Here is a 27608-nt window from a genome sequence, read left to right as displayed (position 1 = left end):
CCCCGCTATTCTAAACACTCCAGCTGAGGAAAGCCATCAGCTTAGGCAAAGGGAGACACACTGTCTACGACACACGAAACAGAACCTACGCGGGCCACTTCAACAAACGCGGGGCCTCGCCCTCTCCATCACACAACGTTGCGCCCCACCCCTCCCAACCGGAACTGCAACTCCGGCGTTCCGTGCCCCCTCGAACCGCGTGACGCTCGCTGCCGCCCCGCCCCTCCGGACCCACTGGGCAGGCGCGGGGCGTGCGCATGCTCGGCAGGGCGGCTGCCTGGGTATTGAGCCGCTGCAATCTGTTGCGCCGCCGCCCGCGGGAGCCGGCAGATCCGGGTCTCGTGGCTTAGAGTGACGTGGTCAGTCGAATCAAAACAGAGGAGGGGAGGAAGCCGGCGGCCAGGAGCGGCGGCGGCAGCGGCTTCCCGAGCAGCCGCAGCGTTCCGGAAGCTCCAGGCGGTCTTTCTGCCGAGGCTTAGTCCGGGCCCCCATCCTCCCCGCCCCGTCGGTTGTTGTCTGGGCGGGTGAGTGTCTCCCATTTCTCCCACCGCCGTTTGCCGGCCCACCTTCCCCTCGCCCGGATTTTTCCTGGGGGCTCTGGCGGGCTGCGGCGGCTGCGGCAGTGCGGGGCTGCTTCTCGGGCTCAAGGGGTCCCCAACCGGGCTGGCGACTCTGCATCGGGAGAAGCCCGCTGCTGTCGAGCCCGCGTCCTCCGGCGAAGAGCCTGAGATTTGGCTTTCTCTGCAGGAGACCAGAGTCGGGACTTGGCAGGGAAGTGGACGGTAGCCACGGGTGGTTTTATTTTTAGGGCAAGCAGTCAACTCGGGTGGAGGCGTATAATGGAGTAAAAAGAAGAGTGAGTGAGTCGTAGCTGGAAGGAATCCCTCACAAACCTTGCAATCTTCACTAAATCATTTACCTCTGTTTCTCAGCCCTTGCCGGTTCTGATGTAGTCACCGGGATGCGTCCTTTGTTGTGATTGATGAGACTAGAAAGCTGCCATCCAGAAAGCGGGAGCTTTTAGCCCTTATAGTGTTGTGAATTTAAAGGATTCCCTTTTTCTGTTTGTTCAGTACATGGAACCAGAGCTGACAGTAAAGAGGTGGTACCCTTTATTGGAACAGATAAAGTGCGATAAACTGGTTACCGGAGTACCCGAAGTCCCGTGTTACCATTAGAGCCAGTTTTCCGAAGTGTCTGTTCGTGTGTGTATTAGGATTTTAGCCACAGTGATGTTCGTTAGCTGGAGAGCGTCAATAGGGTGTTTTCAGTTGCCCTAGTTTACAGAATCGAGGATGTGGCCTTAGGAGAATGTCTTGGCTTTGCATAGAGAAAGTCGGATGAGCTTCCTGCACGTAATACCCACGTTTAAAGAGGTCTTCCAGTTACTGTGTTTTGTCAGAAACCGTTGGCAGCGTAGAATAACTTGGACGGCGTAAGCCCTTCCAGGGGAAGTCTTGAGCCCCTTAGGAGGCGTTCTCACTGCCCAGTCTGTGGAGCCTGCAGGTTTGTGTTCCCTTCCACTTTAGATGACCCGCCACGCAGATTCTTCTGGGGTAGCCTGCTTCGAGCCCTGCCACCCTCCGCGCCTTTCCACCGGATGAATGAGACCAGAAGACCAAACCTCTGTTTTGTCCTTAGTTTTTTAAAGTTTCTTTTTTTTCCCCCTCCAGAGAATTCATTAAATTGAGGTGTTTCTTTAGCAAAAGGCAAGAAAGAGAGCTATGTATTAAATTGATTGTCATTTATCAAATCCAGGAAGAGGTCTTAGGAATTTGAACTACTCCCTTGAAGGGTATATTATGTCCTTGTGTGGTATAAAATGGACCTCTTCCTAGCAGGTTTCTTCCTTCAGCGTGTGCAATCGAGATCTTTTTTTCTTAATACCACAGTTGGAATGCTGCTGATCGAAACAAATGAAGTTATGTTTTCTTGAAGTTCTTTCTCTTTTTTTTATTTTTTAAGCTAACCTATACCGAAATATTTTTGTTTGTATGAAATAATTTGTGATAATTGGAGAAAATGTTGATTAAAGCAGATAAATGAAAAAAAGAAGAAATGTCATCGATATTCTTGCCATCCAGAGACCACCAGAATGTCAGCAGTGGTTTATATCCTTCCAGACTTTTTTGCATTTAGATATTTTATACAGAAATGGTATCATACCTCATGTTCTTCTGTAACCTACTTTTTCACATATTAGCACTTCATTTTTGAGTAACATTACAATTTTTATAGATACTCTTGGACCTTAACTTTTATAGAATATTTGCTGTATGTTTGCCAAACCATAATGATTAAAATTATGGTTTTAAAAGATTTCCTCTCAAATCTCTCATGATGATATTATAAGATTTATGAAATCAGTATGCATTGTGTGACAAACTAAGACTTTGCTTGTTTAACTCTTGGGAAAACAGGCACAGAATAGCCTGAGTTAACACTATGGAAGTTTGAAAAACTTTTGCTCACTTGGTGATTTGATTTAGTTGCCATAGCTCCTGTATGTCCCAAATGTTGACCAGCTGTCCATGCCTCCAGCAGTAAGGTCCTAAAAGATTTTACTTTATACACTTAATATGCTTTATGAACACTGAGTCTTGGATGTGTGCCTGCTTTTAGTTCAGTGCTTTATTAGTGGTGCCAAAAGAGAAGCAAGGTTCCCTGCACCTCAGCTTCAAAGGATAAGTACTTAAGAGTATCCTCGGAGAAGGCAATGGCACCCCACTCCAGTACTCTTGCCTGGAAAATCCCATGGACGGAGGAGCCTGGAAGGCAGCAGTCCATGGGGTCGCTGAGGGTCGGACATGACTGAGCGACTTCACTTTCACTTTTCACTTTCATGCATTGGAGAAGGAAATGGCAACCCACTCCAGAGTTCTTGCCTGGAGAATCCCAGGGACGGAGCCTGGTAGGCTGCTATCTATGGGGTCACACAGAGTCAGAGATGACTGAAGTGACTTAGCAGCAAAGAATACCCTAAATATACTAATAACCCACTTGGGTCCCTTAGTCATAAACTTACCTACATGTGCCTTGAATGGTAGTGTTCAGTATGTATTCTAGATTTGTCCACTTCTTCCCATCTCTACTGCTACCGCCTTTGCCAACTCTTACCGTATCTCACCTTGCCTACTGCAGAAACCTCTGGTCTTCCTGCTTCCACTTTGGCTTTTTATGGTGCATCCCCTTTCCCACAGGGAAAGGGATCCTTTAAAATGTCAGATCGTGTCACCCCTTTGTTGAAAGTCTCTCATCACATTCAGAATAAAATCCTACCTTTCTCAAGGTTTGCCAGGCAGTAGAGGTCTAGGCACTGCCTTCCTCTATCTCACCTTGTATCCAAATGCCTTGATCAGTACCCAGGAGTCTGGCAACAGCAGTTTCTTCCTGTGTTCCAGCTGCACTAGCATTGTGCTAGGGACTTGCCAGGTTTGCTCTTGCCTCAGGGCATTTGCACTTGCTCTTCCTTGTGGCTTCAATCTTCTCCCAGATCTTCGTGTAGCTGATTCCATCCTGTCATTCAGGTCTCAGTTCAGCTATTGTCTCTTCAAGATTGCTTCCACAATTATCTCACCATTCTGTCATTTTCTTTATAACATCACTGTCTGGAATTTCCTTTGTTTTTATATTCTGTCTCCTATACTAGAAATTAAACTCTGGGAAAATGAGGACCTTGTCTGTCCTTTTCACTGCCAAGCAGGCGCTCAGTATGATGGTTGAATGAATAAACTTGAACATGTCTGTATTACTGTTGAATGCACTGTCTCTTTTTCTTATATATAATTTTATTGATATATTTATTGACTGCTGGGTCTTCATTGCTGCATGGGCTTTTCTCTAGTTCTGGGGAGTGTGGCTGCTCTGCATTGCAGTGGCTTCTCATTATGGTGGCTTCTCTCATGAAACACAGGCTCTAGGGCCTGTGGGCTTCAGTAGTCACTGCATTTGGGCTCAGTGGTTGCGGTTCCCAGGCTCTAGACCACAGGCTCAGTACTTGTGGTGCACAGGCTTAGCTGCTCTCCTGCATGTGGATCTTCCCAGACCGAGGATCGAGCCTGTGTCTCCTGCATTGGCACGTGGATTCTTTACCAGTGAGCCACCAGGGAAGCCCCTCTACTGTCTCTTTTAAACCAGTTCTTTTTATGGCAGAACCCTAATTTTCAGTCTCCTTCTGTAGGGCTGTACCTTGATTCTCCTACTTCAGTAGTTCTTGATGTTTGGACCAGGGAACAGCCATGTTGTACTTTTTGTTTAGTCACTAAGTTGTGTCCGACTCTTTGAGACCCCATGGACTGCAGCGCGCCAGGCTTCCCTTTCCTTCACCATTTTCTGGAGCTTGCTCAAAATTTTGTCCATTGAGTCAGTGATGCCATCCAACCCTCTTGTCCTTTGTCATCCCCTTTTGCTTTCAGTCTTTCCCAAGATCAGGGACTTTTCTAATGAGTCAGCTGTTCGCATCAGGTGGCCAAGGTACTGGAGCTTCAGCTTTAGCATCAGTCCTTCTAATGAATATTCAGTATTGATTTCCCTTAGGATTGACTGGTTTGATCTTGCAATCCAAAGGACTCTCAAGAGTCTGCTTCAACACCACAGCTCAAAAGCATCTATCTCCTTGAGCTGGCTTAAATTCATGTTTACTGAGTCAGTGATGCTATCTGACCATCTCATCGTCCACTGCCCATTCTCCTTTTGCCTTCAGTCTTCTCCAGCATCAGGGTCTTTTCCAGTGAGTTGGCTGTTTGCATCTCATGGCCAAAGAATTAGAGTTTCAGTATCAGTCCTTCCAGTAAATATTCAGTGTTGATTTCCTTTAGGATTGGCTGGTTTGATCTCTTGCACTCCAAGGGACTCTCAAGAGTCTTTTCTAACACCACAATTAGAAATTATCAGTTCTTTGGTTCTCAGCCTTCTTTATGGTCCAACTCTCACATCCATACCTAAGCACTAGAAAAACCATAGTTTGGACTATGCTCAGTTGCTATGGTTGTGTCCAACTCTTTGCACCCTGTAGACTGTAGCCTGTCAGGCTCCTCTGTCCATGGGGATTCTCTAGGCAAAAATATTGAAGTGGGTTGCCATGCCCTCCTCCAGGGAATCTTCCCAACCCAGAGATCGAACACAAGTCTTGTATGTCTCCTGCATGTGTCAGGTACTATGCTAAAAACGTTTAACATGTTTTTCAGTTAACTGTAAAGCAACTCAGATATAGGTGTTCCTGCCCCCTGTTTACAGATGAAAGAACTGAGACATACTGAGTAGCAGGTTGGATTTGAACCCAAGTCAGTTCTCTTAATCAGTATACCCTACAGTGTTTAGAACTATATGCAGTACTTTAGTTTTAGTAAGCCATTTTTTTGTTGAGGGCAAAATAATGTTTTCCATGCCATTTCCAGTCCTTAATGAAGTTCATTGTTTTTTGGTCTTTGTGCCTGAAGTTGCACAATTGGTAGATGACCTCAAGAAACATTCTGTAAAGACTCCTACATCTTCTTGCTTTGTTGTATTGAGTTTTCAGAGCCTACCAGGTTTAAAGTAAATTTCTCCTCCCTGTGCATTACCTTGCATTCCACACATCCAGAATCTATCACTTTTCTACCTGTTCATATACTCATTTGAATTCTTCATACATTTTCTTCATTGATTTGGGTGTTGTAATATTTGGACTACCATGAGATCATCATAAACTGAACAGATTTCTCACTGTAAGACCCTTTGCAAATGAGTTAAAAGTACTGAATTTGATTGATGCATTGATTTGGGGGGCTTCCCTGATAGCTCAGTTGGTACAGAATCCTGCCTGTAATGCAGGAGACCCCGGTTGGATACCTGGGTCGAGAAGATCCGATGGGGAAGGAATAGGCTACCCATTCCAGTATTCTTGGCTTCCCTTGTGGCTCAGCTGGTAAAGAATCTTCCTGCAATGCAGGAGACCTGGGTTTGATTCCCTGGGTTGGGAAGATCCCCTGGAGAAGGGAAAGGCTACCCACTCCAGTATTCTGGCCCAGAGAATTCTATGGACTAGTCTATGGGGTCTCAAAGAGTTGGACACACTGAGTGACTTTCACTTTCACTTTGATTTGGGGTGGGGAGGATACTTAATCTAGAGAAATACTGGTTTGTCTTTCTTCTCTTCCTAGTCTTAAAGCCTGAATAGCTATATTTATCTGTGGAAGTTCTGGTCACACATGATCTTTAGCAGAGCTCTATCGTAACCCATCTCTGGCTTTTGTAAATAACCTGTGTGGCTCCTTTTGCTTCCCTTTTCGTATTCAGTTGTCTGTGGCTATTTGGCTTATTTGATTGGGAGGCCCATGAGGTCAGGGAGGACCGATTAAGCAACAGTAGGCTTGTTGATGGGATACATAAATGAAGAAAAATATCAACTTTAACTATATCTGTAAAAAGCAGTACGTTGAAAAATCTTTTCCCATATAGTTTAATAAGACTTAGAACAAAAGCTTCAATAAAAGATACTAAATTGTCTACATTGACAATTAACGGTGATATATTAATATGTGAGTTGTAAAGATTTTGCAGAAAGTAAGCACTCCTGACAGTTATATTGTAGCTTATATTAGAATTTTTTTAAGATTGTAAAACTTCTTAGGCAAGTACTACTACAAGCTTATAAGCAAAGGTATTCTTTTGGTGTGTGCTTACGTTCATGTCCGTGTTTCAGTCCACATAACAAGGGCTAACCATCTGAATTGATCGTATGCACATGGCAGTAGATCCTACAGTTAAGTATCAATTTGGGCGCTTCAGAGCGATTTGAAAAGAAGGCTGAAAATTATTTGAATCTGAAATTAAAACAGTTAACCTGTGTGCATCTCAATAGCAATGACATTTACTGTTCATGGAGTCTATAGGCTTGTCTCTTGACTTCCATTACATAATATATGTTTAGCTTACACATCAGCCCTCCAAGTCAGACATTGTCACCTCCAATTTACACTGGAGGAAACAGGCTCTGGTTCGTAAGTTGCTTAAGGTAAAGCCACTTGGGACTTGTGGGATTCAAACTGAATTTTCTTTGACCCAAAATTCATAAACTTTATATTACAACAATGTTGACCAGTCTTTTTGTCTTACAGAATCATGGGAGCTATAATAAGTAAACCCAGTTTTAGCTGTCAGTTTATGCTACTAGAAGTACTTTCATGGATTGTTTTGTTCTGTTTAAACCTAAATTGGATATGCGTGTCTAGAGTCCCTCCTTTAAAAAAAAACAGAAAAAAAAACCCTGAGACATGCTTGTTATTGAAAAGCTGCAAAGGATAGTAATATATAAAACCAACAACAAAAGTTACAATCCTGTACACATATTTCACACTGACTGTATTTCACATATCCTGTACAGTGACTGGAAAAGGTCAGTTTTCATTCCAATTCCAAAGAAAGACAATGCAAAAGAATGCTCAAACTACCGCACAATTGCACTCATCTCACATGCTAGTAAAGTACTGCTCAAAATTCTCCAAGCCAGGCTTCAGCAATACGTAAACCGTGAACTCCCTTATGTTCAAGCTGGTTTTAGAAAAGGCAGAGGAACCAGAGATCAAATTGTCAACATCCGCTGGATCATGGAAAAAGCAAGAGAGTTCCAGAAAAACATCTATTTCTGCTTTATTGACTATGCCAAAGCCTTTGACTGTGTGGATCACAATAAACTGTGGAAAATTCTGAAAGAGAAGGGAATACCAGAGCACCTAACCTGCCTCTTGAGAAATCTGTATGCAGGTCAGGAAGCAACAGTTAGAACTGGACATGGAACAACAGACTGGTTCCAAATAGGAAAAGGAGTACATCAAGGCTGTATATTGTCACCCTGCTTATTTAACTTCTATGCAGAGTACATCTTGAGAAAGGCTGGACCGGAAGAAACACAAGCTGGAGTCAAGATTGCCGGGAGAAATATCAATAACCTCAGATATGCAGATGACACCACCCTTATGGCAGAAAGTGAAGAGGAGCTAAAAAGCCTCTTGATGAAAGTGAAAGAGGTGAGTGAAAAAGTTGGCTTAAAGCTCAACATTCAGAAAACGAAGATCATGGCATCTGGTCCCATCACTTCATGGGGAATAGATGGAGAAGGAGTAGAGACAGTGTCAGACTATATTTTTTTGGGCTCCAAAATCACTTCAGATGGTGACGGCAGCCATGAAATTAAGAGACGCTTACTCCTTGGAAGAAAAGTTATGACCAACCTAGATGGTATATTCAAAAGCAGAGACATTACTTTGCCGACTAAGGTCCGTCTAGTCAAGGCTATGGTTTTTCCAGTAGTCATGTATGGATGTGAGAGTTGGACTGTGAAGAAGGCTGAGCGCTGAAGAATTGATGCTTTTGAACTGTGGTGTTGGAGAAGACTCTTGTGAGTCCCTTGGACTGCAAGGAGATCCAACCAGTCCATTCTGAAGGAGGTCAACCCTGGGATTTCTTTGGAAGGAATGATGCTAAAGCTGAAACTCCAGTACTTTGGCCACCTCATGCGAAGAGTTGACTCATTGGAAAAGACTCTGATGCTGGGAGGGATTGGGGGCAGGAGGAGAAGGGGACAACAGAGGATGAGATGGCTGGATGGCATCATAGACTCGATGGACGAGAGTCTGAGTGAACTCCGGGAGATGGTGATGGACAGGGAGGCCTGGCGTGCTGCGATTCATGGGGTCGCAAAGAGTCGGACACGACTGAGCGACTGAACTGAACACATATTTCCTTCTAGTCTTTAACTTTTAAAATTCATCTTTGGTACAGCTGAGATGTAATACTCACATAAGCTTGTATTCTTTTTGAGGGGTGGGAGTGGGGTCAACATAGTGATCTTTTTACCGTAGTCTTAGAAAATATCTAAACTTGATTTTAACTTGCTGCATTTTATAAGATATTTTGAATAAACTGGTTTACTTGAAGTTTTCGGTTAATATTGAACATGAATGTAGTTTCCAGTTTTCACCATTATAAATAATATTGTGGTGAACCATGGCTTTAAATAGCCAATCAACCAGTCTTAAGTATGTAAAAAAAACCACATTTTAATGACTTGAAATGCGATTTTAATCATAGTTCAGCAAGTATATACAGCATTTATATTCTTGCAATCCTAGAAAATTTACTCGAGGGTTTTTTTTTTTTAATAATTTTACTTGTTAATGAAAAAAATTTTTGGCTGTTCTGGGTCTTCCTTGCTACACACAGGCTTTCTCTGGCTTCGGTGAGCAGGGACTACTCTAGTTGTGGTGCACGGGCTTCTCATTGCAGTGGCCTCTTGCAGGGCATGGGCACTCGAGCTGGGCTTTAGTAGTTGTGACGCATGGGCTTAGTGACCTCTCGGCATGTGGAATCTTCCTTGCTTAGGGATCAAACCCGTGTTTCCTGCCTTGGCAGGTGAATTCTTTATCACTAAGCCACTCCGGCCTGGCGTGCTGCAATTTATGGGGTTGCAAAGAGTCAGACACGACTGAGCGACTGAGCTGAACTGAACTGAAGCCACTCAGGGATGCTCCTACATGAGGATTTTTTAAAATAGAGGTAGCCTCTGAGAAGAAGAAGAGAACCTTTTTTACTTTTGTGGTTTTTTTAAACTTCTGTATTTGAATTGTGAAAGTATAAATGTGATTGCTTTTAAAATTAAAAAAAGTTCAACTCCTTGAGAAAGTGTATGTTTTTCTAAACTAAAACCAATTTTTAGGTTTATAGTAAAGCTTATGTTTTGTTTATAACATTTCAAACTTGAGTGCTTTTGTTTGAAGAAAGTTATCTTTTTGTTGCTTTATTTTCATATTGAACTTTCATTTCCTTTTTTAAATTTAGGTCAAAACACAGATGTGAGTCTCAAGTTTGTAAAAATACAGAATAAAACTGGTTTATGCTTGACTGCACTCATTGACAAGTATTGCAGGTGCAGCACTTTCAAATTTTAACAATGATAAAGATGCTTCAAATCAAGTTAGGGATACAGTAAGCATCTTCTTGGTAAATGAAGTCTTAGAGGATGTGTTCTGGTTGCTATCTTGTTTTAGCTTATACTTTTTTAAAAAAGCTAATTTTTTTTAACATATTATGTATTTTGTTGCTTTGTACTCCTGGCAGAGGTAATATAGAAGAAACTGACTTGCTTGAGAAATTTTGAAGACTTCTGTTTTTCCTGTGGTGCTTATTCAGATTTCACTTTTTTTAAAGATTGAGGTATTTTTTGGCTGTGGTGTGTCTTCATTGCTGTGAGTGGATTCACTCAAGTTACAGCGAGTGGGGATTACTCTTTAGTTACAGTGCGCGGGCTTCCCATTGCAGTGGCTTCTCTTGTGGAGCACAGGCTTTATGGTCGTGAGTCGAGTTTTGTGTTTTAATAACATTGCTTTCTGTATCACAGTGGTTCTAAGCGTTTTTTCCCCTGTCATCATGAATGGCATTTGTGAGCACCTATGTCCAGATAGGTCGTCTAGGCTGTAGCATGGCTGAGATATGCCATGAGTTAATCTGAGTTGGGAGAATAGTAACCGTAACTCCGTTTTGCCCCCAAAATCATATAGGCAAGGAAGTGAAGGGGAGTAATGTGAGAAAAAGTCTTGATTCTGCTCTGGTTTATTTGAACAGTGGAATGATAGAAGGCAGGAGGAGAAGGGGACGACAGAGGGTGAAATGGTTGGATGGCATCACCGAATCAATAGGCATGAATTTGAGCAAACTCTGGGAGATGGTGAAGGACAGGAAGCCTGGTGTGCTGCAGGCCATGGGGTCACAACTTAGCGACTGAACAATAACAACAAATCATTCGCAGATTTGTAACATTACTTGTACTTCAGAATTTCAGAACATGCTTGTATTTTGTAATATAGCTATTGAAAACTGGTTTCTTAACAGTTGCATCCTCCATGATTTGGGGGGGCGGTCACAGAATATGGAATTTTTATAACATCTGTTAAATTTTTCTGTTTCTAACTTATGGAACACAGTGTTTTTTTCCTGAATTAAAAAATTTTTATTCAGAATGTGATTAAGTAGTGCTCGAGTAGAAATTTCAGAGAACATTTTCAGAACTTGAAACTTTGGGTTAAGATGCTGAATGTAAACAAAGATGATTCAATTGCAGAGTTTTCCCTTGTTTGGCTGTTTATAATAAATTTTACCCCTGGGCCTTGAGAGAGTCTTTAGGATTGTACAAGAGTAAAGAATAGCCGGGGAAGAACAGAAAATTTGTAGATGAGGGACCAAGATTCAGAACAGAAGACTTCTTTCTTTTTTTACTTTTATGCAAAGGAGTGATAGCTGAGCCCCAGGGGAATTCAACCCCACCCCCACCCCAAAGCTGTATACAAAGAACTTGGTTGAGGGTTGAAGATACATTTCAAATCTTAAGGCTTAGAGTTGAATTGCCTCAGAGCATTTTACAGTTTATAAAGCACTCTTTGAAATTCTTACCCGATCCTTGGAATAACCCATTAAAATAAATAGTTTCAATTATCACTCTTGTTTTATAGGTAGGGAAACTGAAGTCACAGAGAAGCTCATTTATCCATTTTTTCAGTAGTGTCGTAACTTAAGTCATTTATCTAAGATATATTCTTTCTGCTATCCCATGCTGTTTTTAGTGGGTGTTCTTAAGGTGATTCCTAGAATACTGTCGGGCTCTGTCCATGGAATTCTCCAGGCAAGAATACCGGAGTGGATAGCCATTCCCTTCTCCAGGGGATCTTTCCGACTGAGGGGTCTGACCCAGGTCTCCTGCATTGTAGGCAGATTTTTTTTTTTTTTTAAACCACTTGAGCCGTCAGGGAAGCCCACGATCAGATACAGGTAAGGGGAAAAAAAGGTTGTAGAGGAAAGAAAAGGTAGTGTCTAAGGTGTAGGAAAATAGGGTCACATTAGCAGGGAATTTCCAGAAAAGTAATGGGGGCTGGGGGGCCCTTTAACCAAGTCCTGTGATGCAACCACAGGAAATTCTTGATAACCATGAACAGTTCAGCTGTTAGTATAAAAGGCATAGAAGTTAAGTGAGTTAAGTAGTTCTCCTTTTGAACTTTCTCTGGAGAGATTATCACAGTAGTTGTTTGTCTGAGACATTTATTTTGGCTGTTAATTATACACTAGTATGTGATTATATTATTATTACAAGAATGAATTATAATTAGTAATTAACTTGATTGCAAACGCTTGGAGGTAGGGCTTAACGTTTTATTTCTTCTGTATCCTCCTCTGAACTCTTCTGCTAGCTACCTAGTCCCCTGGGGACTTGTCAGATATATCCTTTTCAGGAAAGGAGAAGTGAGAGAAGACAGGGGTTTGAAGCCCTGCTCTACTGGGTGACTTTGGGTAAGTCACTGACATTTCTCATGGCTTCAATTTTTTTTCTCTTATTAAATGAGTGAATGAGAACTGCTGCGTCCCCAAAGTTTTAAAAGTACCCTTTATAAAGTTGTGGTTTGTTGAATATGAATAAATGAAGACTTAGCATCCTCTGATACATACCTTATCTATACTGTGCTATCTTGCACAGGCCTCCTAGTCAGATTGACCTTGTTTTTTCTGTACATTCCCATTCTCCTTGATGAAGAAAGAACATTTTGTTGTCATTCTTTCTAGCCTACTCTCATCTCTTCCTTTTGAATAGTATGCCCTCTGAAAGAATATATTTTAAGCTTTTTGTTATCCTGTAAAAATGTTTTTTAATAAGATTTTCGAGTGTGGTTTTTATTTTATTTTTCTCTTGTAAATAGCTAATTCTGGATGGGCCTATCAACTTGGGAAGAAATGCACAACACAAGAGCCATGAGTTGAGTTTATTCCATGTCTTACTGACATGGAATAGCACGGGAGATAGGCTCTCAGCTAGCTCTGAGGAACCATTCCAAAGGTAATGGAGGAGTGGTATCTCTATGTGCAGTCAGTTGAAAGGTTACTGAAGTTGCCTGGATCAGATATCTCAATTTTAGTGCTTTCCTGTGCATGGGAAGATGCAACAATCTGAGGTCATTGGAATTCTTCCTTAGATAGGCCTCTCGACTGTCTGTGCTGCTGTGCTGTGCTTGGTCGCTCAGTCCTGCCCCACTCTTTGCTCCCCCATGGACTGTAGCTTGCCAGGCTCCTCTGTCCATGGGGATTCTCCAGGCAAGAATACTGGAGTGGGTTGCCATACCCTTCTCCAGGGAATCTTCCCAACCCAAGGATCAAACCCAGGTCTCCTGCATTGCAGGCAGGTTCTTTACTGTCTGAGCCACTGGGGAAATCAAGAATACTGGAGCTGAAGGGATAGGGTAGCCTAGCCCTTCTCCTGGGGATGTTCCCAACCCAGGAGTCAAACCTGGGTCTTCTGAGTTGCTGGAGGGTTCTTTACCAGCTGAGCTACCAGGAAGGCCCACCTAGGGGTCCATAAATCCAAAACACAGAATGTGTTGCCCTAAATTCTTTCATTGTGTACTTACAGATCAGCAGCTATTGTGGCTAATGATTTGATCCTTAAAGAACTGGAATGGCAGGCAACATTCTTTGTTTACACACAGTATAGGGTCACCCTGTTGGATCAAATAGGGAGTAGTAGGAATTTGTAACTGTAATTGCTTGGCTATTAATGTGAATTTCAAAAATTTGTCATACTAGAACTCAGGAAGTTTTAACTCCTAAGCACAGAGGATTGTGGTATTTAAGGAATATAATCGATTTATTTCAATATTTACATTTTAATATGACTTTAATCTCCGAGGCGGCATTTTAGCCTAGTTTTTACCAGAGGACGATTGACTGATCTGAACTTGAAACTGCATCCTTTCTCCTTGCCCACTTCCCATCAGAGAGTCAGACTTGCAAATACAGTTTAAGAGAAAAGTATGTTAACTCGAAAGAAGTATTAGAAAGTTAATTGATGGTTATCTAATTTCTGTAGTGCTCTAAAGTTGTCTTTATACAGTATAACCTTCATGATTGGTCGTATCCAACAGATGTGCAATGAGTCTTGGTCAGGAATTTACATTACGACTTCCTGTCCAAGGTCTCTCTCATACTGGATGGAAATGTGATCATGGTCAAATTGCTCGCTTATCTGAACTTATTTTCCTCATTTTAAAAGAGGAATAATTTTCTTGCTTAACTTGTTGGAAGGGCTGTTGTTAAGATATGAAAGTAGCTAGAAAGCTGCAGGCATAACTATTTTAGATATGACTGTTTGAGATCCATTTCTGATAAAAGAATAAAGCAAATGAGTATGTTGCAAAAACATATTGTATCTGTGGGAATTTGAACACGTTATTACATTAAGATGTTGAGTCATCTGATGAAAGTAATCTGAACTTCTAATTATACATGTTAGTGTATGATATAATATTACTGAAATTGAGAGGCAAATATTTTGTTCTCCCTGTTTAATATGAAAGGTAGCCAGAGTTTTGGGATAGCTCTCCTTAATTGGTTGATCAGTTTTCTAATTGGCTACTAGGCAAAAGCGGATTCAGAAAGGGGTTTGTAGAAAAATTATTTTTAGAATTGAGTAATTATTCCTGTAATTGGGAATAAGGTTAAAAATAGAGAGTAAATGCAAAGGCAATTTTCCTGAATGTCTGGGGGGCCAGTTTCAGCTGTTTCTGGTGTGCTTTACTCTTTTGGTTTTTATAACTTTGGAGTGTTAATAGCATTGACTTTTTTTAGGTAAAAATGTATAAAATACTTCTGAGTTCCTCATTTCATTGACAGCATCTCTATTTTCTGTATTATAAAAACAAATTGCATGCATTCTAAATTGTTACTTTGTATTTTGCCCTTGCTGTGGGTTTTTATTTTTAACTTTTAAGTGGGAAGAATTTTGACATTGTCTTGATCACTGTAAAGATAGGACTAATTGAAAAAGTGATTTTATCATAAGTCACCTTCTTAAAATTACAGTAGAAAGATAGTTTTCATCCTCTGACCTTGAATTAGGCTTGGTTATACCTGCTTTCTCAAGAAGAGCCCTCTGTTTGCATGGGGAGAAATCAGAAGAATTATCATTTGTCTATAAAAATGTATTTCTAAAACACTGAGTTATGCTTGAAATTTTTAGTACTAACAGGTCATGAATCTGTATGTATCCATCAACTGGCTTCAGCAGTTATTGAACTTAGGACTTTTATTTCACCCACACCTCCCCTTTTGCAGGGTTATTTTCACCTGGATCCTAGGCATAAAAATCTCTATAACTGGAAATACATAGTGAGATCTCTCAGAGATAAAGACTCTTTCAGATGTGACAATTGACATTATAGTTATGTTAAAAAATTTAATGCAGGGCAATTTCCTAAATGACATTTAATCCAGTCAGCGTTCAAAGTTCCTTTTTGTTTGTATCATAATTGTCCTTTTGTTAGGTTTGTTTGCTTCCGGATTCAAACAAGGTCTATATACAGCATTTGATTGATGGCTCTAAAATTTCTTAAACTGTAACCATATCCTGCCATCTCTTGAAGTTTTGTTTACTTTTTACTATTTATTTATTGAAAAATTGGAGTTAGTTTTCCTTAGTTTTGCTGCATTCAGCATTTTTCCTGATTTATAATAAAAGTTAATATATAATTATTATTTGATAGGGACTCCACATTATTTGATAAGGACTTCCCTGGTGTTCCAGTGGTTAAGATTCTGACTTCCAATTCCGAAAGTACTACTAGTTTGATCCTGGTCAGGGAACTCAGATCCCGCATGCCTTGCAGTTTGGCAAAAAAAAAAAAAATCTATGCTATTGAAAGATAAAATATACAAAATGAAAAGTAAAATCTTGTCACTCAGAGATTCCCAATGTTAGTTTTCTTATGTTTTCTTTCAACTTTTTCAAGTGTGTTTTTTTGTGCTTTTAAAATATGTGTATGTACTTTGCTTATTTTTATATCCTTTTTAATATATTTTAATATTACATTGTGTTTATTTCCCCATGTCATTATGAAAGAAAATGAAGCATTTGGCTGCATAATACTTCACAGTATGTATCTTAATTTAAGCATTTCCTTTTAGCCAGACATTTGTTTGCTGGTTAGTTGCTAAGTCACATCCAACTCTTTGCAGCCCCATGGACTGCATCCCACCAGGCTCCTCTGTCCATGGGATTTCCCAGGCAAGAATACTGGAGTGGGTAGCCATTTCCTCCTCCAGGGGATCTTCTCAGCCTAGGCACTGAACCCGTGTCTCCTGCATCTCCTCCATTGGCAGGCAGATTCTTTACCACTGAGTCACCAGCCAGACATTTAGACTGTTTCCAGTTTTTCACTGTGATAAAGCTGTGATAACCGTCTTAGTACATAGGTCTTTGTATTTCAGATTTTTAAAAAAATTATAGAACCTTAGAAGTGGAATTATTCAAAGGGGATGAACATTTTTTAATTTCTGAATTCATATTGCCATAAAAATTACATTTTGTAATCTCCAGTGCAGTTCCCACTTTAAGAATCTGTTTGCATATGTTCCATGTTATTAAGAAATCTTTGCTTATCATATTAGTTAGTGGAGTGTGATTTTTTTCCCCTATTCTTTGGCTGTTGTTGGGGCTTCCCTGGTGGCTCAGACAGTAAAGCGTCTGCCAGTAATGCGGGAGACCCAGGTTTGATCCCTGGGTTGGGAAGATCCCCTGGAGAAGGAAATGGCAATCCACTCCAGTATTCCTGCCTGGAGAATTCCGTGGATTGAGGAGCCTGGTAGGCTACAGTCCACGGGCTCGCAAAGAGTCGGACACGACTGAGCGACTTCACTTCACTTCACTTGGCTGTTGTAATTGTATTTGAGATTTTTTTAATGCATATATTATGTTGTAAGTTTGTTGATATTTTTCATTGTTCTGCCATTAAAGATCAAATACTCACTTAAACTTGTCTTCTAGAATCACTTAGGGTTTTTTTTTTCCTTAATTGCTAGAAGGCATTCCTAGCATGTACTTTGTACATTCCTAGCATTTATTAAACTGTTGATCCCCTCCTCATTTATTTGTAATTCAAGTTTTGATATGTAAATACACTTTGTGGTTGGTATGTTCAGAAAATTCTAGAAAAAGGAATTGTTTTCCTGTTTACTGAGTTTTAATATTATCTCTCATCTCTCTCCTCCCTCCACCCTCTTTTTTCTGCTTCCCACCTATGAAATGTATCCAGATGTCTTTGATTCTGAATGAGTCTTGGGAAAACACCTTAAAAAAACCTAGTCTAGTCCTCATCTGTTTTCCTTTATTTTCCTTGTTATATTTTTAAAATGAATTCCCATTTGCTTTTATTTTAAACTGAATTTACCAGATGTTACCAATACATTATACCAACATTAGTAGTTAATGATGAATACTCTGTTGTTAGAGCATTTTGATCCTCTTTAACGGTTAATACTTCCACCAGAGGCTTAGTAGAGGAAGGGAAAGGTAAAACGTTGAAAACTGGCTACGCCCTGAGCCAGAGGGTATATATAGTCTTATGTATTTTCCAATCCAGAGACAAGTTTTCATGTATCTTAATCCAGAAACAAGTTTTTATAGTCTTTAGTATACTACAAAGAGTGATTACCTCAGATTTAAGGCAAAGGCTGACTTTAGAAATATCCATTGTATGGTCTGTTTATATACTTGGTTATTTCTCACTGATAATGGGATTTGGTTTATTTTGTAACACATATACTTACAGAGTTTAGAATACCATTTTTATGTATTAATGCTTGCTAACAAATTCAGTGATGATGGAAGGTCAGACAGTGCTTAAGATAATTTAGCATGTTCAGTTCAAGAGAAAGGTTGAGGTGTAATTATTTGTCTCTAGAGCAGATGTTTCTGGTATGGGAAGAACAGGATGCTCACAGTAAAGTTATTCTTTTGAAAAGTTAATATTTTTTGAATCACTCAGAAGAGACAAAGGCAGTATATAGTGACAAGTTTTCTTACTACTTCTGTCACTTAGACACTTGGGCCCCCTCTTCCAGAGGGAACCAGTTACATCATTTTTGAATACTAAATTCTTATGGTTTTAAATGATTGGCGAGTATCCATAGAAGAAATTTTATCTTTAAGTTATTAATGCAAGGAAGTTTGGGATCAACCTTTAGTATTTATTTTGGATAGAATCTTTTGTTTACATGTTTGTGTGCATATGGGTATTTTTATTTATTTTTTTTGTGTGATTCAATTTTAAAAGTAACATAGAAAATTAGGAAAACAAGAAAAAACATCTGATAACCTTAACAGAACTGGTATAGTCATTTTAATGTAGAATACTTCTCCCCTAGATTCAAATTCTGGCCACATAGTACTTCTACATACTTTTGCCCCCTTAACCACAAGAATTTCATATTGAGCATACTGGGTTTCTGACTCATTTCTTATAAGGGATATGAATTTCTTAGTAATATTGCTCTTGGAAGCAGGAGCAGGGAACTAACCTTTATTGAAGAAGAGAGGAAATGAGAGATTGGCGAGAGTAGGGAGGTTAAATAAGGGTACATATTTTTATAATTCAATCTTGAGAAAAATAAAGGAAAAGTCAAGTTTTGGTATTTTGAGGTTCTTAGAACTGATTGCTCTTGTTTTTTTCTTCTTTTGTTTTAATTTTTTTAAGAGAGGATCGAATCCAAGATTGAATCCAAGGATAAGCTGACATTTTGTTGTTTAAAATGTTTGCATGGAAGGACAGAAATGCCTTGGGTAGCCATTGCCTTCTCCAGGGCATCTTCCCCACCCAGGGATCCAACCCAGGTCTCCTACATTGTAGGCAGTTTCTTTACCATCTTAGCTACCAAGGAAGCCTAATACACAGTACCTGCCTCAAAGCAATATTAATTTATAAACTTCTTGGTAGAATTTCAAAGAGGACGATCCCAAAATGATTCTGGAGGACGATAAATGTTGGTGGAATTAATAGTACATTACCCAGGACTTTCTTGATGGTTCAGTAGTTAAGACTCCATGCTTCCACTGTAAGGGATGCCAGTTGGATCCCTGGTTGAGGAACTGAGAGCCCACAGGTTGTGTGACACAGCCAATAAATAAATAAATAGAAATATAAAGAAAATATTATATTACTAATTTAAGATAAGTAAAATCAGTAATAGTCTATTTCTTTTTATCATTTATAAGGACTTTCCTAGGATCGCCTGGAAGTAATATTAGTCTGTCTCCTCTATTTTGTAGGTTTACCTTGATCTTGTGGTTAGGAGAGTGTTTGATAGGTTTTTCTACTGTAAAGTTACCTTCTTCTGATTTCTATCCTTTAGAAGGGAGTCAGGAAATCTAGTCCATGTTTAAGGCTGGGGTAGGGTTAAGCTTCACCTCCCAGAGGATGATTAATACTACTTGGAATTTTATAAGGAAGATTTGTCCCTTTCCCTCCTACTTTCCTCTCCCTTTGTGGGAGTATTTTAAAGCAAACCATAGATAACACACATGTCATTGATAAGAGAATTTTTATAGTTCTTGATACATATTGCTAAATTAAACTCCAGAAGGATTATGGCCATTAACTGGAGGACTAGCAATGTATGACTAAACTTTTATGGTACTTTCTTGGTGTTTTTTTAGGTGAAAGTTTATGTTTTAATTTGCATTTATTTGATTAGTTAGGGTGACCTTTTAAAATGTTTGTTAATTAGCTGTAGCACCTCTTTTGGGAATTATCTTTTCCCTTGGTCTTTACTTATTTTAAAGGTCTTTTAGAGACTCTGTTAGCTATTTTAACTCCTTTTTCTCTTAGAGACTTAAGATATTTATTTACATTTTGCTTACTGGCCCTTCATTTTTAATCATCTTCAGGGTTTTGTCTTTTATTCATATCTTATGATCACATCATTCTTAGTCCTGTTGTATTCTTTTAAAATTTTTTCCTCCTCTTGCATTTACCTGTATATATTATAAGGAAATTTGGCAGCCATTGGTAAAGCAAGAAGTAAACAAGTGAGGCCATTTTAGGTAAAAGTCATCTAATGGTAATTCCATTCCAAATTAATGTGAGAACTCTTTGTGGGTTAGTCTAGCATATGAATTACTTGCTTTAAAAATTCATGACTGGTTCTCCTAAACGTTTTGTATTAAAAGTACTTTTATGTTATACTTTATAAATATTTACTGGTTTGGAGTGTATTATAGAGAAGGCAGTGGCAACCCACTCCAGTACTCTTGCCTGGAAAAATCCCATGGACAGAGGAGCCTGGTAGGCTGCAGTCCATGGGGTCGCTAAGAGTTGGACATGACTGAGCAACTTCACTTTCCCTTTTCACTTTCATGCATTGGAGAAGAAAATGGCAACCCACTCCAGTGTTCTTGCCTGGAGAATCCCAGGGATGGGGGAGTCTGGTGGGCTGCCGTCTGTGGGATTGCAGAGTTGGACATGACTGCCGCGATTTAGCAGCAGCAGCAGCAGTAGCACTGTGTTACAAAAGTATGAGATTAACTTTTATAATCTTGAAACCTATGTTGACATTTTAATATGTTTTGGGAATTTTTGTTACCCCTAGGTATTGTAAAATACCTTATTTTAAAAAAAAGTATAATTTCTTAAAAAAGAAACCTAGGTGATAATAGCTTCTTGCAAAGATATATTCAAACCAAATAGTTTCTTCTGTAAGAGAAACCAAGATGAACTGTCACACATGTGCAAATATATAAAGGCCTTCCCACCTAAATTTTTAGGCTTGGAAGACATTTTATTTTATTTTTTTTTTACTTCCTTTTAGTCCTTAACAATTATGACAATAACAAATAGTTCCAAAGTAAAAGAGCTGAAGTAAAATTGTCAAAAGAAAGTCAAGAGTTTATGGTTACCCTTCAGTTCTTTCAGCTTGTTCCTGCAAGAAGATAGTGTGTTAGTCACAGCATTAAAGAAAATGAGAGTACTCTCCTAATAATGTTTCACATTGTCATTGGATGTTATTTTTAATTGCTCTTGGGATTTTAGATCTATTTTCCTATGGTTGTTTACAGTTCTGTCAACTCTTTAGCTAACAGTCTAATAAATAAATATTTAAATGGAAATAGACCCTTACAAATCTGGCTTTGTTGCCACCTAGAAGAAAAGGAAGCAAATAACCTATAACACATTCTTAATCTTACTGTGATATAATGGATTAATACTCAATAATATAAAGAGCTCCTAAAATCAACTAGACAAAAAGAGTTTGAAAAAGAAGAAATAACTTGAAAAGATGTACAGCCTCATTACATGGGTAATAAAAGCAATAAGACACATTTTGGGGTCTGACATTTTGGCAAAAAGTTTTTTTTTTGTATATCTAAGTATTGTTATACTATTAGTGATGGTAACATTGTATGAATTGCTAACTACTATGCTGTGCAATTAGTAATATGTACTATGTGCTTTTGATTGAGTTGAAATTGGTAAAGGCTTTTTGTGAATGCCTTTAGACCTAGAGATTTCTTAAAAAAAAAAAAAACTTAGTCCTACAAAATATGGGCACAGAGATGTTTGTTGCAACATTATAGTAACAAATGTTGGAAAGGCCCTAAATTATCTTTACTAAAGATATGCTGAAATTGTATGTTCATGTTTTGGAGTATTATGTAACCATTAAAAAGAATGAAGTAGAGCTTTATATATTGAAAGGTCTTCAAGACTTATGTTACCGAAAAGCAAGCTGCAGAACATGTATAATATGATCTCCTAAAACCTACCAAAATGATGTATGTGTATATATATTTAAAAGGATATAAATACATATAAAAAGACCTGAAAGTAGTCACACTTGACTGTTAACTATGGTACATCTGGGGAAAGGGAGGAGAATTGGGGAGCGAGAAATGGGAAGGTTGACATTTGCCATTTTACTCTGTGTGCTTCCAGGGATACCACTGATACTAAATACGTAACACTGATAATGTTGCTGTTTTACAAATATTTGCTACTAAGAGTGTTTGGCCTAAGCAGGAACCAGTTTTTAAAAGTTTTATTTCCTAAAGAATCAATCCTGTATGTAAGCATGCAATTCCATGGCATAATTCTAGCAATCGCAGTAATAGAAAAGTAGTGTCTACTTTTTTCATCTTTTCCAAAGTTAAAAACAGGCAATTGAATTTGACTCCCCAAAGATGAACTAAGGTAAATTAAACCGACCTAGCGTGAGCTAGAATGTTTAAGGTTCTAACCGCAGATGGTAAATTGGTAGCACTGGAAAATTCCTTCAGCACATACAGAAACAGGATGACTCAACCGACTTAACTACAGCTGAAGTCTACCAGGGAAGGTTTATTAGTTGTACTTGGTGGAGGAAATGACCCGGATCTGAGGAATATGGGAAATTGTGTTTGCCCTCCCAGCATAGTGAGTGGATTATTTTACTGCTTTCCTGTGCTGAGAGTTGTTGAAGAGTGGATGGTTTGAGAGCTTTAGATATGTTTTATCCTTTATGCTGCATTCAAAAGTCATCTGTAAACTGTTGCTTACTTTACACCCAGAGTCATAAAATCACAAATATTCATTATAGTGGGAAAATACTGACGTGATATATAAGTTAAATGCTTATTATGGCAAATCCTAAAATAGAAGAAAGTAGAAATGTATAAAAGCTCTCTATCACTCAACTTCAGTAATTATCAATTCACGGCCACTTTTGTTTCTTCTGTGCCGTATTTACTTCTCTCCTCTCCTAGATTATTTTGAACTTCTTCAGTGCACTGTTCTTATTTTTTATGACTTTGGCCTTTTGTGACCAACTGGAGTAAAACTGGTTGTCTTCAAGGGTCAAACCCATAACTTTGATATTATTCAGCATTGTTCTCACATTAAGGATGTGTATTGAGGAGGCAAATAACTCCTCTGAAACATGAAAAACAAAAGCATTGTTTTAAGTTACTTTCTATGAAAGGGCTCTTCTAGGCCGATTTACCAGAATTCTGATTCAGTAGCCCAGTTTTGTCTTGCCCAGGGTAGAGCAGCTTCTTAATGTCTTTGGCCACCAAGGGGTTTAAATATGGGTGGAATAGGGTACAGTTTTTGCTCTAGTACTCAGCTGCTGATATGCATTGTTGCTTGTTCTGAGGTCCTAGCCAAAACATAACTGTTCCCATTCTATTTTCTTTTTTTTTAAAGTAATTTTAAAGCGGAAACTCTTAACTGAAAATAGTACATAAAACAGCTCAAGTTTACATATAGAAATTTCCACAGAAGCATTGTACTATTGAGGAATGTCCTATTTGTAAATGCATTTTCTTATTTTACTGGCGGCTAATTAAGACCAGCTGATACTTTTAAATTCTAGTTGATTTACATGTTCCTGGCATATATAGATACAGAGAAAATAAACATTGTCCAAAATTTAAAAAATACTTGTTCATTGCTATGACTTAAGCAAAGAGGGAGGTGTTCAGAGACAGAGTGATGATTAAAATAGGCTCCTGTCCCCAAGCTGTGTCTTTGTCTGGAGGGGTGGGTAGTAGTGGAGTCTAATTTTGTAAGTCAGATGAATTAAAGAGACCTAAAAATAGCTGTTTTATAATTTTGATAGGTGCTAAAAAACAAGTCTCCTTTTGTTTTATAAAAGTCAGTTTGCTAGTACTTTCTTAGAGTATTTCTGTGTTAAGGGACTGTAGAACTGGATAGACATCGGACTTTTAGTATTTGAACTTTATTTTAAAAAAACTTATGATTATATCTTTTAATTTCAACCAACATTGTATTGGCCTGGCAAGGCGCTGAGAGGGCAGGAGGAAGGACCCGTATTTGTGAATATTGCGTATGTCCACACCCAGCACAATCCGAGCCCTTTAACAGTTGAGGAGCAGACTTCCAAGGGTGAACTTTATGTACACAAAGGGGTAAATTATGTTTATTTTCAGGGTTTTCTCTACATCGAAAGCTTATCAATTAAAAGAACATATGGACACAGAGTGGCCTCAGACAAAACTGAAGTAGTCAGAGTTTGTATTTGATTTTTGAGAGTGAGACTGTTCAGCTTAGGTTGCCTTGAACTCTGCTTCCCCTCCCCGAACCCACTTCCCTTAGCTCAGGCAAGAAGATACTAGATGGGAAATAGGTTTTCCCTGACTGTTATGTGACTTGATTTCACCTCAGTGTATCTTGGATGTTTCCCCAAATCATCACATAGAAAATTGACTCATTCTTAAAGATAACCCTGTATGTGAGAGAACAAAAGAGACACAGATGTATAGAACAGTCTTTTGGGCTCTGTGGGGGGGGGGGGGGATGATTTGGGAGAATGGCATTGAAACGTATAATATCATATAAGAAACGAATCGCCAGTCTAGGTTCGATGCAGGATACAGGATGCTTGGGGCTGGTGCACTGGGATGACCCAGAGGGATGGTATGGGGAGAGAGGTGGGAGGGGGATGGGGAACACGTGTACACACGTGGCGGATTCATGTTGATGAATGGCACAACCAACACAATATTGTAAAGTAATTAGCCTCTAATTAAAATAAATAAATTTAAATTAAAAAAAAGAAAATTGGCTCATTCTTTTCAACAGCTGTATAGGACTTCATGTACTCATACTGTTGTTTATTTAATTAGAGCTACATGGATAAATAACATTGAATTAATATTTTTTGCTCTTATAAAAAACATTGCAGTGGGCATCCTTACGTAAAAATTTTGCATGTTTATTTGGATATGGATATCTGAGTCATCCATGTAAAATTCCAATTTTCTGGTAAAAGTGATGTTTAGATTTGCACTTCTTACATTTTGTAGTTGCTTATTGGTTCTGTTTTCCTTGTGAACATGCTCTTTGCTCCTTTTATCTGTTAGACTGCCATTTTCATACTGACTTTTCAGAACTATCTGTAAATTAAGGAAATTAACCCTGATACGTGTTGAAGGTGTTTTTTTCTAAAGTTCTTTGTCTTTACAGTGTATTTTTGGCCTATAGTAATGAATATCACTTTAACTGTCAAACTTATTGATCCTTTATAGTTTTTGGAATTATGTTCTTCTGCATTCATCCCAGTGACCTGGTTGTGGTTATATATTGTGACTTTCTAAATTTAATTTTTCCTATATTTTAAAAGTTTTCATATATATGTACATAGTCATTATAAGAAATGTGTAAAAATTAACAAAATGAATGTCTGTCCTCCAAATTACATTCTCCTCTCCAGAACTGATCACTCATTAAATTTGATGTATTTTTTTCCAGTCCTTTGTGTATGCATCATACTTTAAAGAAGTAGACAACTATTTTACCATTTCTGAATAGTCCATTGTTTAAAATGGCACCTTTTAAGAAACAGAGCTGAAGATTTTGGCTGATTTTTACTAAGAAAGCTCAGACAGTAAACTAGGAAACTTTTCTCAGTGACAATATATACAAAATAAAACTTTGGGACATATAATCTCTCATAGAAAACTATATTTTTGATTACTACCGCTATGCTATATGTATAACACAGTTGTTGTTCAGTTGCTTAGTCACGTCCAGCTTTTTGCAACCCCATAGACTGCAGCATGCCGGATTTCCCTGTCTTTCACCATCTCCTGAAGCTTGCTCAAACTCATGTCTACTGAGTCAGTTATGCCATCCAGCCATCTCGTCCTCTGTCATCCCCTTCTCCTCCTGCCTTGAGTCTTTCCCAGCATCAGGGTCTTTTCTAATGAGTCATCTTTTCGCATCAGTTGGTCACACTATTGAAGCTTCAACTGCAGCATCAGTCCTTCCAATGAATATTCAGGATTGATTTCCTTTAGGATCGACTGGTTTGATCTCCTTGCAGTCCAAGGGTCTCTCAAGAGTCTTTTCCAACAACACAGTAGTCCTTTGAAGTTTGTTTTTTAGAATGAAAAGTGAAAGTGTTAGTTGCTCAATTATGTCTGACTCTTTGCAGCCCCATGGACTGTTGTTGCCTATCATGGGATCTCCCAGGCAAGAATACTGCAGTGGGTTACCATTTCCTCTTCCAGGGGATCTTCCCAACCCAGGGATTGGATCAAACCCGCATCTTCTGCATTGCAGGTGGATTCTTTATGGGCTGAAGTGTCTTTAATTTGCTTGTCCATAAATAACAAGTAATTCTTGGTTAGAGAATTCAAATAACAAAGGACCATATAGTGTATGATTCCATTTACATGAATTGTTCATAATAGGCAAATTCATGGGGACAGAAAGCCAGTTAGTGATTACCTAGTACTGGGAGGAAGAGAGGAAAGTGAAGAGTGAAAAGTTTCCTAGTTAACTCAGCAGACATGAGTTTGAGAGGAAAGTGAAGTGAAGTAAAGGTTTTGTTTTAGAGTTATGAAATGTTTTAAAATTGTGGCAATGATTGCACAATTCTGAGAATATACTAAATATTGAATAGTACCTTTTTAGCACCTGAACTGTATAGTCTGTGATTTATCTCAGTGAAGTTGTTATAAAAAATAAATCCAAGTAATACATCTGTGTGTAGATGGAGTAAATATTTCTAAGACTCACTTTTATAAATATTCTAAAAATAAATAAAGTGCCACCTTTATTACGTTCAAAATTCTGGTAAAATCATAGGTCAGTTTGCCAACGTTCTGTTCTGATCCATTGCTCTGGTTGAGTATTTGTTTGTGTGGCCTCACTTTAAAAAGTTAAATTGCTCCTGCATCTAGAATTTTTTTTGTTTTAGGAATGAGGGTAAGGAGTCAGCTTTCCCCAACACTGTTTATGGAATAGCTTATCTTTCCCCCAGTGATGTGATGTGCTGCTCTTTGGTTCTTCCAGGTCTTGGTTGAACATTTCTTATATCTTCATAGGCTTTGCCCCCATTCATTTTCCAAGACCCTGGATTGTGTTCATTATCATTATCCTGAATTCTTTTTCTGAAAGGTTGCCTGTCTCCACTTAATGTAGTTGTTTTTCTGGGGTTTTATCATGTTCTTCATCTGGGACATCATCCTCTGCCTTTTCTGCCTGTCTGACTTTCTGAGATTTGGGGGTTTGTTTTGCAGGATGCAGGGTTGTAGTTCTTCTTGCTGCTTCTGTCTGCTTTCTGGTGGCTGAGGCTATATAAAAGCTTGTACAAGCTTCCTGACGGGAGGGACGGGTGGTGGGTAGAACTGGGTCTTGCTCTAGTAGAGGGGGCAAGTTTAATAAAACTTTGTCTGCTGATGGGTGGAGCTGTGTTCCCTCCCTGAGGTGACCCAGCACTGGAGCTCACAGGCTGTATGGTGGGGCCGTTGGTGGCCCCTAAGAGGGCTTCCACCCAGGTGTGCTTCCCCAAACTGCTGCTGGCAGTGCCCTTGTCGCGGGCAGTGAGCCACAGCCGCCCCTTGCCTCTGCAGGAGACCTGCCAACACTAGCAGACAGGCTTGCTTCAGCCTCCTCTGTGGTCACTGCTTCTTGCCTCTGGGTCCTGCTGTGCACGAGACTTTATGTGCCCTGCAGGGGGGGTCTCTGCTTTCCCCCATCCTGTGTAAGTTCTATAATCAAATCCAACAGTCCTTCAAAGTCAGATTCTCTGGGGATTCCTAGTCCTGTGCCAGCCCCCCCAGGATGCGAACCCTGACGGAGGGCTCAGAACCTTCAGTAGGGTGGGAGGACATCAGTGGCGCAGTTGTTCCCCAGTTTGCGCGTCGCCTACCTGGCAGTCGTAGGGTTTGGTTTTTATCCTCATTGTGCCCCTCCTGCCGTCTCATTGTGGCTTCTCCTTTGTCTTTGGGTGCCAGGTATCTTGTTTTTTGGTGGGTTCCAGTG

At 39.4% G+C, this 27608-nt stretch overlaps 1 protein-coding gene across 2 annotated transcripts in view; it reads left to right on the top strand.

The window, feature by feature from the left end:
* Nucleotides 1-216: 216 nt before the first annotated feature.
* The window catches only part of SMIM14 (small integral membrane protein 14), a 62680-nt gene continuing 35288 nt past the window's right edge, over nucleotides 217-27608 (top strand). The window contains exon 1 of one of the 2 annotated variants that reach the window (XM_069593914.1): nucleotides 217-524. The gene's annotated coding sequence lies outside the window, so the exon portion shown is untranslated. Of the gene's footprint in view, nucleotides 525-11937; nucleotides 12316-27608 lie in introns of those variants that run through there. The other variant, XM_069593915.1, reaches the window with a different exon arrangement.

The sequence above is a fragment of the Ovis canadensis genome, chromosome 6 (genome assembly GCF_042477335.2).
Source record: "Ovis canadensis isolate MfBH-ARS-UI-01 breed Bighorn chromosome 6, ARS-UI_OviCan_v2, whole genome shotgun sequence".
NCBI classification, from domain to species: Eukaryota; Metazoa; Chordata; class Mammalia; order Artiodactyla; family Bovidae; genus Ovis; species Ovis canadensis.
This window is presented reverse-complemented; position numbering and strand designations above follow the sequence as displayed.